Source organism: Arachis hypogaea, chromosome 2, assembly GCF_003086295.3.
Source record: "Arachis hypogaea cultivar Tifrunner chromosome 2, arahy.Tifrunner.gnm2.J5K5, whole genome shotgun sequence".
In the NCBI taxonomy this organism is placed as follows: domain Eukaryota; kingdom Viridiplantae; phylum Streptophyta; class Magnoliopsida; order Fabales; family Fabaceae; genus Arachis; species Arachis hypogaea.
Window position 1 is genome coordinate 19,247,554 of NC_092037.1, and position 14,275 is coordinate 19,261,828.

At 37.8% G+C, this 14,275-nt stretch overlaps 1 non-coding gene across 1 annotated transcript; it reads left to right on the forward strand.

Moving 5' to 3' along the window:
• Positions 1–13,141: 13,141 nt before the first annotated feature.
• Positions 13,142–13,245, forward strand: LOC112762879 (small nucleolar RNA R71). Its single transcript, XR_003182779.1, has one exon. It is a non-coding gene; the product is annotated as a small nucleolar RNA R71 (small nucleolar RNA).
• The last annotated feature ends 1,030 nt before the right edge of the window (positions 13,246–14,275 follow it).

Below are 14,275 nucleotides of genomic sequence, written 5' to 3' on the forward strand. Positions count from 1 at the left end.
TTTTCAGCTGCCATGTGTTCTTCTTCCTTGAAGAATTCGGTCAGGTGCTCTAAAGAGAGTTGTGCTTTGGCTTCTCTTAGCTTTCTCTTCAAGGTCCTTTCAGGTTCAGGATCAGCCTCAACAAGAATGCCTTTGTCTTTGCTCCTGCTCATAAGAAAGAGAAGAGAACAAGAAAGTGTGGAATCCTCTATGTCACAGTATAGAGATTCCTCTAGGTGTCAGAGGAAAAGAAGAGTAGAAGACAGAAGTAGAAAATTCGAACTTAACAAAGGAGATGAAGTTCGAATTTTGCATTAAGGGATAGTGTTAGTCCATAAATAGAAGGATGTGAGAAGGAGGGAAGTGATTTTCGAAAATTAAGTGAGAAATTTTGAAAAATATTTTGAAAAACATTACTTAATTTTCGAAAATGAAGATGGAAAAGAAATCAAGTGATTTTTGGAAAAGATTTTGAAATTAGAAATCACAAAGATTTGATTGAAAACTATTTTGAAAAAGATGTGTTTAAGAAGATATGATTGATTTTAAAAAAAATGTGATTGAGAAGATATGATTTGAAAACATTTTAAAAAAAGATTTGATTTGAAAATTAAAAACTTGACTAACAAGAAAAGATATGATTCAAACATTAAACCTTTCTCAACAGAAAAGGTAACATACTTGAAATGTTGAATCAAATCATTAATTGATAGTAAGTATCTAAAAAATGGAAAGAAATTGATTTTGAAAAGGATTTGATTGAAAAATTGATTTGAAAAAGATTTGATTTTGAAAAGATTTTGAAAACTTAAAAAAAATTTGATTTGAAAACAAAATCTTCCCTTCTAGCCATCCTGGCGTTAAACGCCCAGAATGGTGCACATTCTGGCGTTTAACGCCCAAAATACAACCCTTTTGGGCGTTAAACGCCCAACCTGGTATCCTGGCTGGCGTTTAAACGCCAATCTGTCCTTCTTCACTGGGCGTTTTGAACGCCCAACTTTTTCTGTGCAATTTCTCTGCTGTATGTTTTGAATCTTCAATTCTCTGTATTATTGACTTGAGAAGACACAAATTAAAAATATTTTTGGATTTTTAATAATAAGGAAAAATCAAAATGCAACAAGAATCAAATAACAGTGCATGCAAGACACCAAACTTAGCAGTTTGTATACTACTGACATTAACAAAATGAAAATGCAAATGAGACACACAAGACACTCAAGTCAATAGAATTCAAAGATTAGAGCAAGTAAATCATCAAGAACATCTTGAAGATCACCAAGATACATGAATGAATGCATGCAATTGACACCAAACTTAAGATGAGACACTAGACTCAAACAAGAAATTTTTGGATTTTATGATTTTGTAAATTTTTTTGTGTTTTTCGAAAATTAAGTGGAAAAAGATATCAAAATTCTTAATGAGAAGTCCAGGAATCAGTGCAATGTTAGTCTAAGACTCCGGTCCAGGAATTAGACATGGCTTCACAGCCAGCCAAGCTTTCAAAGAAAGCTTCGGTCCAAAACACTAGACATGGCCAGAGGCCAGCCAAGACTTAGCAGATCACTGCTCCAAAAGCAAGATTGATAGAAATCAACAAGCTCTTGTGATGATAAGTTGAAACCTCGGTCCAATGAGATTAGACATGGCTTCTCAGCCAGCCAGACTTCAACAAATCATCATGAAACTCTAGAATTCATCTTTAGGAATTTCGAAAAAAAATAAATACCTAATCTAAGCAACAAGATGAACCGTCAGTTGTCCAAACTTGAACAATCCCTGGCAATAACGCCAAAAAATTGGTGTTGTTGCCGGATCTTGGCACTGATGTTACCAAAAGCTTGCTCAAAACTTGAACAATCCCCGGCAACGGCGCCAAAAACTTGGTGCGCGAAAATGTGAACAATACTTTTTCACAACTCTCATAATCCCCGGTCATGAACCCCAAAAACTTGGTAGCTCAATACCATGGCATTACACAACTTCGCACAACTAACCAGCAAGTGCACTGGGTCGTCCAAGTAATAAACCTTACGCGAGTAAGGGTCGATCCCACGGAGATTGTTAGTATTGAAGCAAGCTATGGTTATCTTGTAAATCTTAGTCAGGCAAACTCAAATGTATATGGGTGATGAACGAAAATAACACAAAGGTAAAGATAGAGATACTTATGTAATTCATTGGTAGGAACTTCAGATAAGCGCATGAAGATGCCTTCCCTTCCGTCTCTCTGCTTTCCTACTGTCTTCATCCAATCCTTCTTACTCCTTTCCATGGCAAGCTTAAGCAAGGGTTTCACCGTTGTCAGTGGCTACCTCCCATCCTCTCAGTGAAAGCGATTGCATATGCTCTGTCACAGCATAGCGGAATTCATCTGTCGGTTCTCAATCAGGCCGAAATAGAATCCAGTGATTCTTTTGCATCTGTCACTAACGCCCCGCCTTCAGGAGTTTGAAGCACGTCACAGTCATTCAGTCATTGAATCCTACTCAGAATACCACAGACAAGGTTAGACCTTCCGGATTCTCTTGAATGCTGCCATCAGTTCTCGCCTATACCACGAAGACTCTGATCTCACGGAATGGTTGGCTCGTTTGTCAGACGAGCACTCGGTTGTCAGGCGATCAACCATGCATCGTGCAATCAGGAATCCAAGAGATATTCACTAGAGCCTTGATCGCTTGTAGAACAAGAGTGGTTGTCAGTCACCTTGTTCATGGGTGAGAATGATGATGAGTGTCACGGATCATCACATTCATCAAGTTGAAGAACAAGTGATATCTTAGAACAAGAACAAGCGGAATTGAATGGAAGAACAATAGTAATTGCATTAATACTCGAGGTACAGCAGAGCTCCACACCTTAATCTATGGTGTGTAGAAGCTCCACCGTTGAAAATACATAAGCATAAGGTCTAGGCATGGCCGAATGGCCAGCCTCCCAGTGATCTAAGATAGCATAAAAATGAAGATAGCAACCAAAGTCCCGATCTAGAGATCTAAAGTGATCAAAAGATGAAAATACAATAATAAAAGGTCCTACTTATAGAAAACTAGTAGCCTAGGGTGTACAGAGATGAGTGAAAGACATAAAAATCCACTTCCGGGCCCACTTGGTGTGTGCTTGGGCTGAGCATTGAAGCATTTTTCGTGCAGAGACTCTTCTTGGAGTTAAACGCCAGCTTTAGTGCCAGTTTGGGCGTTTAACTCCCATTTGGGTGCCAGTTCCAGCGTTTAACGCTGGGATTCCTGAGGGTGACTTTGAACGCCGGTTTGGGCCATCAAATATTGGGCAAAGTATGGACTATCATATATTTCTGGAAAGCCCAGGATGTCTACTTTCCAACGCCGTTGAGAGCGCGCCAATTGGGCTTCTGTAGCTCCAGAAAATCCACTTCGAGTGCAGGGAGGTCAGAATCCAACAGCATCTGCAGTCCTTTTTAGTCTCCGAATCAGATTTTTGCTCAGGTCCCTCAATTTCAGCCAGAAAATATCTGAAATCACAGAAAAACACACAAACTCATAGTAAAGTCCAGAAATGTGAATTTTAACTAAAAACTAATAAAAATATACTAAAAACTAAGTAGATCATACTAAAAACATACTAAAAACAATGCCAAAAAGTATACAAATTATCCGCTCATCAGGAAGCTAGACTAGATCTTCCTTGTTATAGCTTTCCAAATGATTAATAGTTGAATTAGTTTCATAATTGGTTAAATACATGTATATGAAGAACCAGTGCACAATGCCTCTATGCAAATATATCATGAATGAATGTGATTTTTACATTCTTTTTCCACCTTGTAATCTTTGTGTCTGGGTTATGTGTATAATAAGAGGCCTATCATTTTCCACCTTATATGGCACCTGTTGCAGGTTCTGTCCGAAAGGTTTTTCAAGGCACATGTTTCAAATTTCTGATGATTTGATGATGACACTGATCTTAGGTAGTTAACATTGTTGTTAAGATTGCATAAGGTCACAAGTTGAAAAGTTATTTTTCACAGTGAGTGAGTGCTTTTGAGTTTGTGGTGTTTGAAATTTAAGGGGAGAAAATGAAGGTTAGATGGTGAATTGGTGATTGAGTTTTGGAGCACATAACCTAGTCATGTGTTTGCTGTTTTTCATTATTTTTCAAGAACCAAAATTGCTTGCAATTCTTTTACTCTGCCAGATATTTGCAATTATGCCACTGAGAGCTAAAAAAAGATAATTTTGTTTCATTACAATTTTGTTAGCTGAACTTGAATTTAATCAACTCAATTTAACTATTATGCTTTTGCATTCTTTTACTTGTGTTCTATTTAACTATGATGCTTTTGATTCTCTTTTGCTGATATCCTACAATCAGACTTCAAGCTATTTTGGATTAGAATTGAAGTTCTCTAATTTGTATAAAGCATGTCTGCAGCATTCAATTTATTGGATATTACCTTTCATTAAAATTAAATGATGATATAGAATTTCACTTACAATGACAATGTATATTTCTTCTTCAAGTCGAGGGCTTATCAAGAGTATGCTGCGGAAAAATCCAGAGCTTAGGCAAGCGTATGTTTACTTGCTTGACTTCTTAAATGTTACTTTTCATCTTTTAAACTATGTATTAACTGGTGAAAAGTTGAAAATCAAAATCTACCATTGTTGTTTGAATTTGCTACTAGTTCATTGATAGGTTCAACTTATTTCCTCTCTTTTTGCTGAATAGATCTGCTACATATACTATCATCTACTCCTAGACATCCAAACCTCATTGAGCACACCAGTGAGAAAGCCAAGGAAGCTAAAGATATACAAGTGAGAAAACTAGTGGATTTGAATTTATTAATGTTTCTTTCTTTGAATCTTACATAATATTTGTTATTTGTCCAAGTTGCAGCATAGCTAAAAGAAGAAATATAATTATCAAGTAGTAGTAAGTAGTAACTTTTGGTGAATAGAGAGTTTGCACTTACTAAGTTAGTGCTTTGTCTCATGTATCTTGTGTTCTTTATTTTAGTAAGTAGTAACTTTTGGTGAGAAAGAGGGTTGCAAATACTGTTTTAGGCCTATTCCCATGTACCCAGTGCCTCTCTTCTTTTTACTAAGAAAACTCTAACATGGTTTTACTAATCATATGTTTCCTGTGGGGTGTGACATATTCCAACATGAGTGTTGCCATTGCATTTCCCTCTTCATATTTGTACAATGTCCTTATTGCCCATCCCTTCATAACAATACTACTCAGTATCATATTGATCTTGTCTCTATCTAAAAACAGATTAAGACCTTAATTTGGTTTCACTGGAGCAGTCAGCATACAATCTTTTTTAATAATTAATATACCTTTTTTTTCTTTATATATATAAGATAGAGTTATGATAACATCTATTGTGTAACACCCTAACTACCAAAGCTCACGCTTCCGGCTGCGCAACTCTGATAGCTCGGACATTACGACGACACTTATACTATTTAATACTAAAATATGAGCCTGTTTAAAAACTTTAAACCGCAATACCATTCCCAAAAATACTTTCGCCATACAACGTACGTCCATACATACCATACAACTTACAGAAACTCATAAAGAGTACATCCATATATATATACATACATATATATAGAAATAATATTACAAACATTATCCAGTACAATTCCTATCCCTCTCACAGAATATATCAAGATAAAGGCGAGGGTACAAAAATAATAATCTAAAGCAATACAGAGCATCTCAATAACAAATAATTAAACTCTTCATAACTTCTGCGCCCAAATCCTGAAAGGGGAAAAATGTAGGGGGTAAGAACATCATCCTCGAAAGGGTTCTCAGTAGAGGGTTTTGGGGAATTACTGTAATAGGATACATGAAGATAAACCGTACCAGTGATTAATAACCATCTTATGCCTCTTTTCAAAAACAACAGTTTACAATAAAAGTAAAGTCAGAAATCTTTTCTGAAAGAGGAACTGTTCAATTCTCAAAACATCAAAGCATTTCAAAAAGGTTTATCTATACTGAACCAAAATAACCTTTCATATCTTATTCCAAACCAGAACCACAAAACCGAAATCAACCATCGGTCCATCTCATTTAACCACGACCCTAGGCCCAAACAATCCAACCACAACCAATCCACCACAATCCAACAGAGTTCCAGATGCAAACACAAGTAGGAAGATGCAAACACAAACAAACAGTTATTGCAAGTAGAACAATTAGCAGTTAATCACATAGGCAAACCAAGTACAATATGCATACCCAAACAATGTCACATAGATGCATATGATGCATGCCTGTCCCTAGTGGCTGATGATATCATCTGTCGGTTATAGAGCCAACCCGACAAGTCCTGGTAGCTAACCATTGGACTGTCCCTCTGTCGCGCATCCCCAACTCGAGTTATACTCATCGTAAACTTGATCATAAACATGATCCATATCCATCACCCTCACTGGTGAATATTTCGGGGGCGAGCTCATCCGGGACTTTCACAGTGCCCGGCCACACTTACGACATAGGGTCAACAGAGTATCAAGTCTCAACCTGGAGCACGTGGTGGCTAGCCACTGCTACTACCCAGGGAAACTCGTATCTCAGATAGTGGAAGTGCAAATCACAATTATCAATAATTCAGCATATACATGCATTCATTCTCATCCGTGGATCAACATCCATCTCAGCCATCCGGCTCACGGTTCAGTCCAGAACCAGCCAATATTCATAGCATACACAGCCATTCTGGCTCACGGTTCAATCCAAAATCAGCCAATATTCATAATCATACACAGCCATTCTGGCTCACAACAAAACAGCACTTCCACATTTAAAATCATCAAATTCATGAAATCGGCATTTAAGCCATAAATCATTTTCTCTATTCATTTCACTTTGAAATCAAGTTTCAACTCTTTTCAGCCTTGGCTTTTGGTGCGCGAAATTGTGAACAATACTTTTCACAACTCTCATAATCCCCGGTAATGAACCCCAAAAACGTGGTGTTCAATACCATGGCATAAACACAACTTCGCACAACTAACCAGCAAGTGCACTGGGTCGTCCAAGTAATAAACCTTACGCGAGTAAGGGTCGATCCCATGGAGATTGTTGGTATGAAGCAAGCTATGGTCATCTTGTAAATCTTAGTCAGGCAAACTCAAACGGATATGGTGATATACGAATAAAACATAAAGATAAAGATAGAGATACTTATGTAATTCATTGGTGGGAATTTCAGATAAGCGCATGAAGATGCCTTCCCTTCCGTCTCTCTGCTTTCCTACTGTCTTCATCCAATCCTTCTTACTCCTTTCTATGGCAAGCTTAAGCAAGGCTTTCACCGTTGTCAGTGGCTACCTCCCATCCTCTCAGTGGAAATGTTCAACGCACCCTGTCACGGCACGACTATCCATCTGTTGGTTCTCGATCAGGCCGGAATAGAATCCAGTGATTCTTTTGCGTCTGTCACTAACGCCCTGCCTTCAGGAGTTTGAAGCACGTCACAGTCATTCAATCATTGAATCCTACTCAGAATACCACAGACAAGGTTAGACCTTCCGGATTCTCTTGAATGCCGCCATCAGTTCTTGCCTATACCACGAAGACTCTGATCTCACGGAATGGCTGGCTCGGTTGTCAGGCGAGCACTCGGTTGTCAGGCGATCAACCATGCATCGTGTATCAGGAATCCAAGAGATATTCACCCAATCGAAGGTAGAACGGAGGTGGTTGTCAGTCACACGTTCATAGGTGAGAATGATGATGAGTGTCACGGATCATCACATTCATCCAGTTGAAGAACAAGTGATATCTTAGAACAAGAACAAGCGGAATTGAATAGAAGAACAATAGTAATTGCATTAATACTCGAGGTACAGCAGAGCTCCACACCTTAATCTATGGTGTGTAGAAACTCCACCGTTGAAAATACATAAGAACAAGGTCTAGGCATGGCCGAATGGCCAGCCTCCCAAAGAGGGTTCAATCATAAAAACATGATCAAAAGCTCTCTAATACAATAGTAAAAGGTCCTACTTATAGAGAACTAGTAGCCTAAGGTTTACAAAGATGAGCAAATGACATAAAAATCCACTTCCGGGCCCACTTGGTGTGTGCTTGGGCTGAGCAATGAAGCATTTTCGTGTAGAGACTCTTCTTGGAGTTAAACGCCAGCTTTAGTGCCAGTTTGGGCGTTTAACTCCCATTTTGGTGCCAGTTCCGGCGTTTAACGCTGGAAATCTTGAGGGTGACTTTGAACGCCGATTTGGGCCATCAAATCTTGGGCAAAGTATGGACTATTATATATTGCTGGAAAGCCCAGGATGTCTACTTTCCAACGCCGTTAAGAGCGCGCCAATTGGGCTTCTGTAGCTCCAGAAAATCCACTTCGAGTGCAGGGAGGTCAGAATCCAACAGCATCTGCAGTCCTTTTCAGTTTCTGAATCAGATTTTTGCTCAGGTCCCTCAATTTCAGCCAGAAAATACCTGAAATCACAGAAAAACACACAAACTCATAGTAAAGTTCAGAAAAGTGAATTTTAACTAAAAACTAATAAAAATATACTAAAAACTAACTAGATCATACTAAAAACATACTAAAAACAATGCCAAAAAGCGTACAAATTATCCGCTCATCACAACACCAAACTTAAATTGTTGCTTGTCCTCAAGAAACTGAAAATCAAATAAGATAAAAAGAAGAGAATATACAATGAATTCCAAAAACATCTATGAAGATCAGTATTAATTAGATGAGCATGGCTTTTAGCTTTTTGCCTCTGAATAGTTTTGGCATCTCACTCTATCCTTTGAAATTCAGAATGATTGGCTTCTTTAGGAACTCAGAATCCAGATAGTGTCATTGATTCTCCTAGTTAAGTATGATGATTCTTGAACATAGCTACTTATTGAGTCTTGGCTGTGGCCCAAAGCACTCTGTCTTCCAGTATTACCACCGGATACATACATGCCACAGACACATAATTGGGTGAACCTTTTTAGATTGTGACTCAGCTTTGCTAGAGTCCCCAATTAGAGGTGTCCAGGGTTCTTAAGCACACTCTTTTTGCCTTGGATCACAACTTTATTTTTTTCTTTTTCTTTCTTTTTCTCTTTTTTTCTTTTTTTTTTTCGTTTTCTCTCTTTTTTTTTTGAATCACTACTTTTTCTTGCTTCAAGAATCATTTTAATGATTTTTCAGATCCTCAGTAACATTTCTCCTTTTTCATCATTCTTTCAAGAGCCAACATTCATGAACCACAAATTCAAAAGACATATGCACTGTTTAAGCATACATTCAGAGAACAAAAATATTGCCACCACATCAAAATAATTAAACTGTTATAAAATTCAAAATTCATGCAATTCTTTTCTTTTTCAATTAAGAACAAATTTTTTTATTCAAGAAAGGTGATGGATTCATAGGACATTCATAACTTTAAGGCATAGATACTAAGACACTAATGATCACAAGACACAAACATAGATAAACATAAGCACTAAGATTCGTGGTGGACGAAATTGTGATCACTATTTTTTAAGTTGTACTTTTATGGAATTTGAAATTGGCACGAGTGGACACAACTCCGTTCAACTAACCAGCAAGTGTACTGGGTCGTCCAAGTAATAAGCCTTACGCGAGTAAGGGTCGATCCCACAGAGATTGTTGGTATGAAGCAAGCTATGGTCACCTTGTAAATCTCAGTTAGGCAGATTAAAATAGGTTTATGGGTTTCGAATAATTAATAACAAAAAGAAAATAAAAGGGATAGAAATACTTATGTAAATCAATAGTGGGAATTTCAGATAAGTGTGTGGAGATGCTGAGCTCCTCTTAAATCTCTACTTTCCTATTATAGTCATCCAATCCTTCCTACTCCTTTCCATGGCAAGCTGTATGTAGGGCTTCACCATCAGCGGTGGCTACTTTCAATCCTCTCGGGAAAATGATCCTATGCGCTGTCACTGCACGGCTAATCGTCTGGAGGCATCACCCTTGGTTGATGGCTACATCCCGTCCTCTCAGTGAAAACGTTCCTATGCTCTGTCACAGCACGGCTAATCATCTGTCGGTTCTCAATCAGGTTGGAATAGAATCCATTGATTCTTTTGCGTTTGTCACTAACGCCCAGCCTTCAGGAGTTTGAAGCTCGTCACAGTCATTCAATACCGGAATCCTACTCGGAATACCACAGACAAGGTTAGACTTTCCGGATTCCCAGGATCCTACTCGGAATACCACAGACAAGGTTAGACTTTCTGGATCCTCATGAATGCCGCCATCTATCTAGCTTATACCACGAAGATTCTGTTGGGGAATCTAAGAGATATGTGTCCGGCCTAAGGTAGAACGGAAGTGGTTGTCAGTCACGCGCGTTCATAAGTGAGAATGATGATGAGTGTCACGAATCATCACATTCATCAAGTTAAGTGTAACGTATATCTTGGAATAAGAATAAGAGAGAATTGAATGAAAAGTAATAGTAATTGTATTGTAACTTGAGGTACAGCAGAGCTCCACACCCCTAATCTATGGTGTGCAGAAACTCCACTGTTGAAAATACATTAGTAAAGGGTTCAGGCATGGCGGAATGGCCAGCCCCCTAAAACATGATCAATGGCCTCCTAAGATGAAGAATAATGCAAAACTGAGACCAAAGATGAAACGTGGTCAAAAGACATCTAATACAATAGTTAAATGTTCTATTTATAATAAACTAGCTCCTAGGGTTTACATGAGTAAGTAATTGATGCATAAATCCACTTCCGGGGCCCACTTGGTGTATGTTTAGGCTGAGCTTGATCAATTCACGAGCTGAGGCTTCTCTTGGAGTTGAACTCCGAGTTATGACGTGTTTTGGGCGTTCAACTCCGGATCATGACGTTTTTCTGGCGTTTAACTCCAGATAGCAGCATGTACTTGGCGTTCAACGCCAAGTTACGTCATCAATTTCCGAATAAAGTATGAACTATTATATATTGCTGGAAAGCTCTGGATGTCTACTTTCCAACGCCGTTAAGAGTGCGCCAATTGGAGTTCTGTAGCTCCAGAAAATTCATTTCGAGTGCAGGGAGGTCAGATTCCAACAGCATCAGCAGTCCTTTTGTCAGCCTTTTTTTTCAGAGTTTTGCTCAAGTCCCTCAATTTCAGCCAGAATTTACCTGAAATCACAGAAAAACATACAAACTCATAGAAAAGTCCAGAAATGTGAATTTAACATAAAAACTAATGAAAACATCCCTAAAAGTAGCTTGAACTTACTAAAAACTACCTAAAAACAATGCCAAAAAGCGTATAAATTATCCGCTCATCACAACACCAAACTTAAATTGTTGCTTGTCCCCAAGCAACTGAAAATCAATTAGGATAAAAAGAAGAGAATATACTATAAATTCTAAAATATCAATGAATATTAATTTAATTAGATGAGCGGGACTTGTAGCTTTTTGCTTCTGAACAGTTTTGGCATCTCACTTTTTCCTTTGTAGTTTAGAGTGATTAGCGTCTCTTACGAACTTAGAGTTTGGGATAGTGTTATTGACTTTCCTAGTTAAGCATGTTTGATTCTTGAACACAGCTACTTATGAGTCTTGGCCGTGGCCCTAAGCATTTTGTTTTCCAGTATTACCACCGGATACATAAATGCCACAGACACATAACTGGGTGAACCTTTTCAGATTGTGACTCAGCTTTGCTAGAGTCCCCAGTTAGAGGTGTCCAGAGCTCTTAAGCACACTCTTTTGCTTTGGATCACGACTTTAACCACTCAGTCTCAAGCTTTTCACTTGGACCTTCATGACACAAGCACATGGTTAGGGACAGCTTGATTTAGCCGCTTAGGCCTGGATTTTATTTCCTTGGGCCCTCCTATCCATTAATGCTCAAAGCCTTGGATCCTTTTTACCCTTGCCTTTTGGTTTTAAGGGCTATTGACTTTTTCTGCTTGCTTTTTCTTTTTTTTTCTTTCTATTTTTTTTCGCCATTTTCTTTTTTTTTTCGCAAGCTTTCTTTTTCACTGCTTTTTCTTGCTTCAAGAATCAATTTCATGATTTTTCAGATCATCAATAACATTTCTCTTTGTTCATCATTCTTTCAAGAGCCAACAATTTTAACACTCATAAACAACAATATCAAAAGACATATGCACTGTTCAATCATTCATTCAGAAAACAAAAAGTATTGTCACCACATCAATATAATTAAATTAAATTCAAGGCTAAATTCGAAATTTATGTACTTCTTGTTCTTTTGAATTAAAAATATTTTTCATTTAAGAGAGGTGAAGGATTAATGGATTTTATTCATAGCTTTAAGGCATGGTTACATACTAATGATCATGAAGTAGAGACACAAAACATAGATAAACACAATATTAAAAACCGAAAAGCAGAAAGAAATAAGAACAAGGAATGAGTCCACCTGAGTGAGGGTGGCGCCTTCTTGAAGGTCGAATGGTGCTCTTTGAGCTCCTCTATGTCTCTTCCTTGCTTCTGTTGAATGATTCCTAGTATTTTTGGTGTTTCTACCCTTAGTTGCTTCCAATATTTGTGTGGAGGACAACTTATCCCCTGAGGTATCTCAGGGATCTCTTGATTTGCAGCCACATGTTCTACCACATGTTCAGAATTCTCTGTTTGTTGCTGAGAAGATGATGGATATGGCTTGCTATTGCTCAGCCTATTGCGTCCACCATTGTTGAAACCTTGTTGAGGCTTTTGTTGATCCTTCCAGGAGAAATTTGGGTGATTTCTCCATGATGGGTTATAGGTGTTTCCATATGATTCACCCATGTAATTAACCTCTGCCATGGCAGGGTTCTCAGGATCATAAGCTTCTTCAGAAGCTGCCTCTCTAGTGCTGTTGGATGCATGTTGCAATCCATTCAGATTTTGAGAGATCATGTTGACCTGTTGAGTCAACACTTTGTTCTGAGCCAATATGGCATTCAGAGCATCTATTTCAAGAATTCCCTTCTTCTAAGGTATCCCATTATTCACAGAATTCCTCTCAGAGGTGTACATAAATTAGCTGTTTGCAACCATGTCAATGAGTTCTTGAGCCTCTTCAGACGTTTTCTTCAGGTGAATAGATCCACCTGCAGAATGGTCCAATGACATTTTCGAAAATTCAGAGAGACCATAATAGAATATATCTAATAGGGTCCATTCTGAAAACATGTCAGATGGACATCTTTTAGTCAACTGCTTGTATCTTTCCCAAGCTTCATAGAGGGATTCACCATCTTTTTGTTTGAAGGTTTGAACATCCACTCTCAGCTTGCTCAGCTTTTGAGGAGGAAAGAATTTATCTAAGAAGGCAGTGACCAGCTTATCCCAGGAGTCCAGGCTATCCTTAGGTTGTGAATCCAACCATATTCTAGCTCTGTCTCTTACAGCAAAAGGGAAAAGTATGAGTCTGTAGACTTCAGGATCAACTCCATTCGTCTTTACAGTCTCACAGATCTGCAAGAACTCAGTTAAAAACTGATAAGGATCTTCAGATGGAAGTCCATAAAACTTGCAGTTTTGTTGCATTAAAGTAACTAGTTGAGGCTTAAGCTCAAAGTTATTGGCTCCAATGGCAGGAATGGAGATGCTTCTTCCATCAAACTTGGACGTTGGCTTTGTGAAGTCACCAAACATTCTCCTTGCATTATTATTATTATTTTCGGCTGCCATCTCCTTCTCTTGTTCAAAAATTTCTGAAAGGTTATTTCTGGATTGTTGTAATTTAGCTTCTCTTTGTTTTCTCTTCAGAGTCCTTTCAGGTTCTGGATCAATTTCAACAAGAGTGCCTTTTTTCCTGTTCCTGCTCATATGAAAGAGAAGAAAACAAGAAAAGAAAGAGGAATCCTCTATGTCACAGTATAGAGATTCCCTTATGTTAGTAGAAGAAGAAAGGGGAGAAGAATCCAAACACAAGGGATATAATGAGTTTGGATTTTTAGATGAAGAGAGGTGAAGAGAAGTGTTAGTAATTAAATAATTAAATAGAAGAAGAAAAGAGGGGGAAATTTCGAAAATAGTTTTGAAAAAGGTTAGTGATTTTCGACAATCAAAGACAAAATAAGAGTAAAATTAAAATTTAAAACAATTAAAAAGAATTTTTGAAAAAGGGAGAAGTATTTTCGAAAATTAGAGAGGGAGAAGTGGTTAGGTGGTTTTGAAAAAGATAAGAAACAAACAAAAAGTTAGTTAGTTGATTGAAAAAGATTTGAAATCAAATTTTGAAAAGATAAGAAGATAGGTGGTTAGATAAGATATTTTGAAATCAAATTTTGAAAAAGATAAAATTTTTGAAAAAGATAAG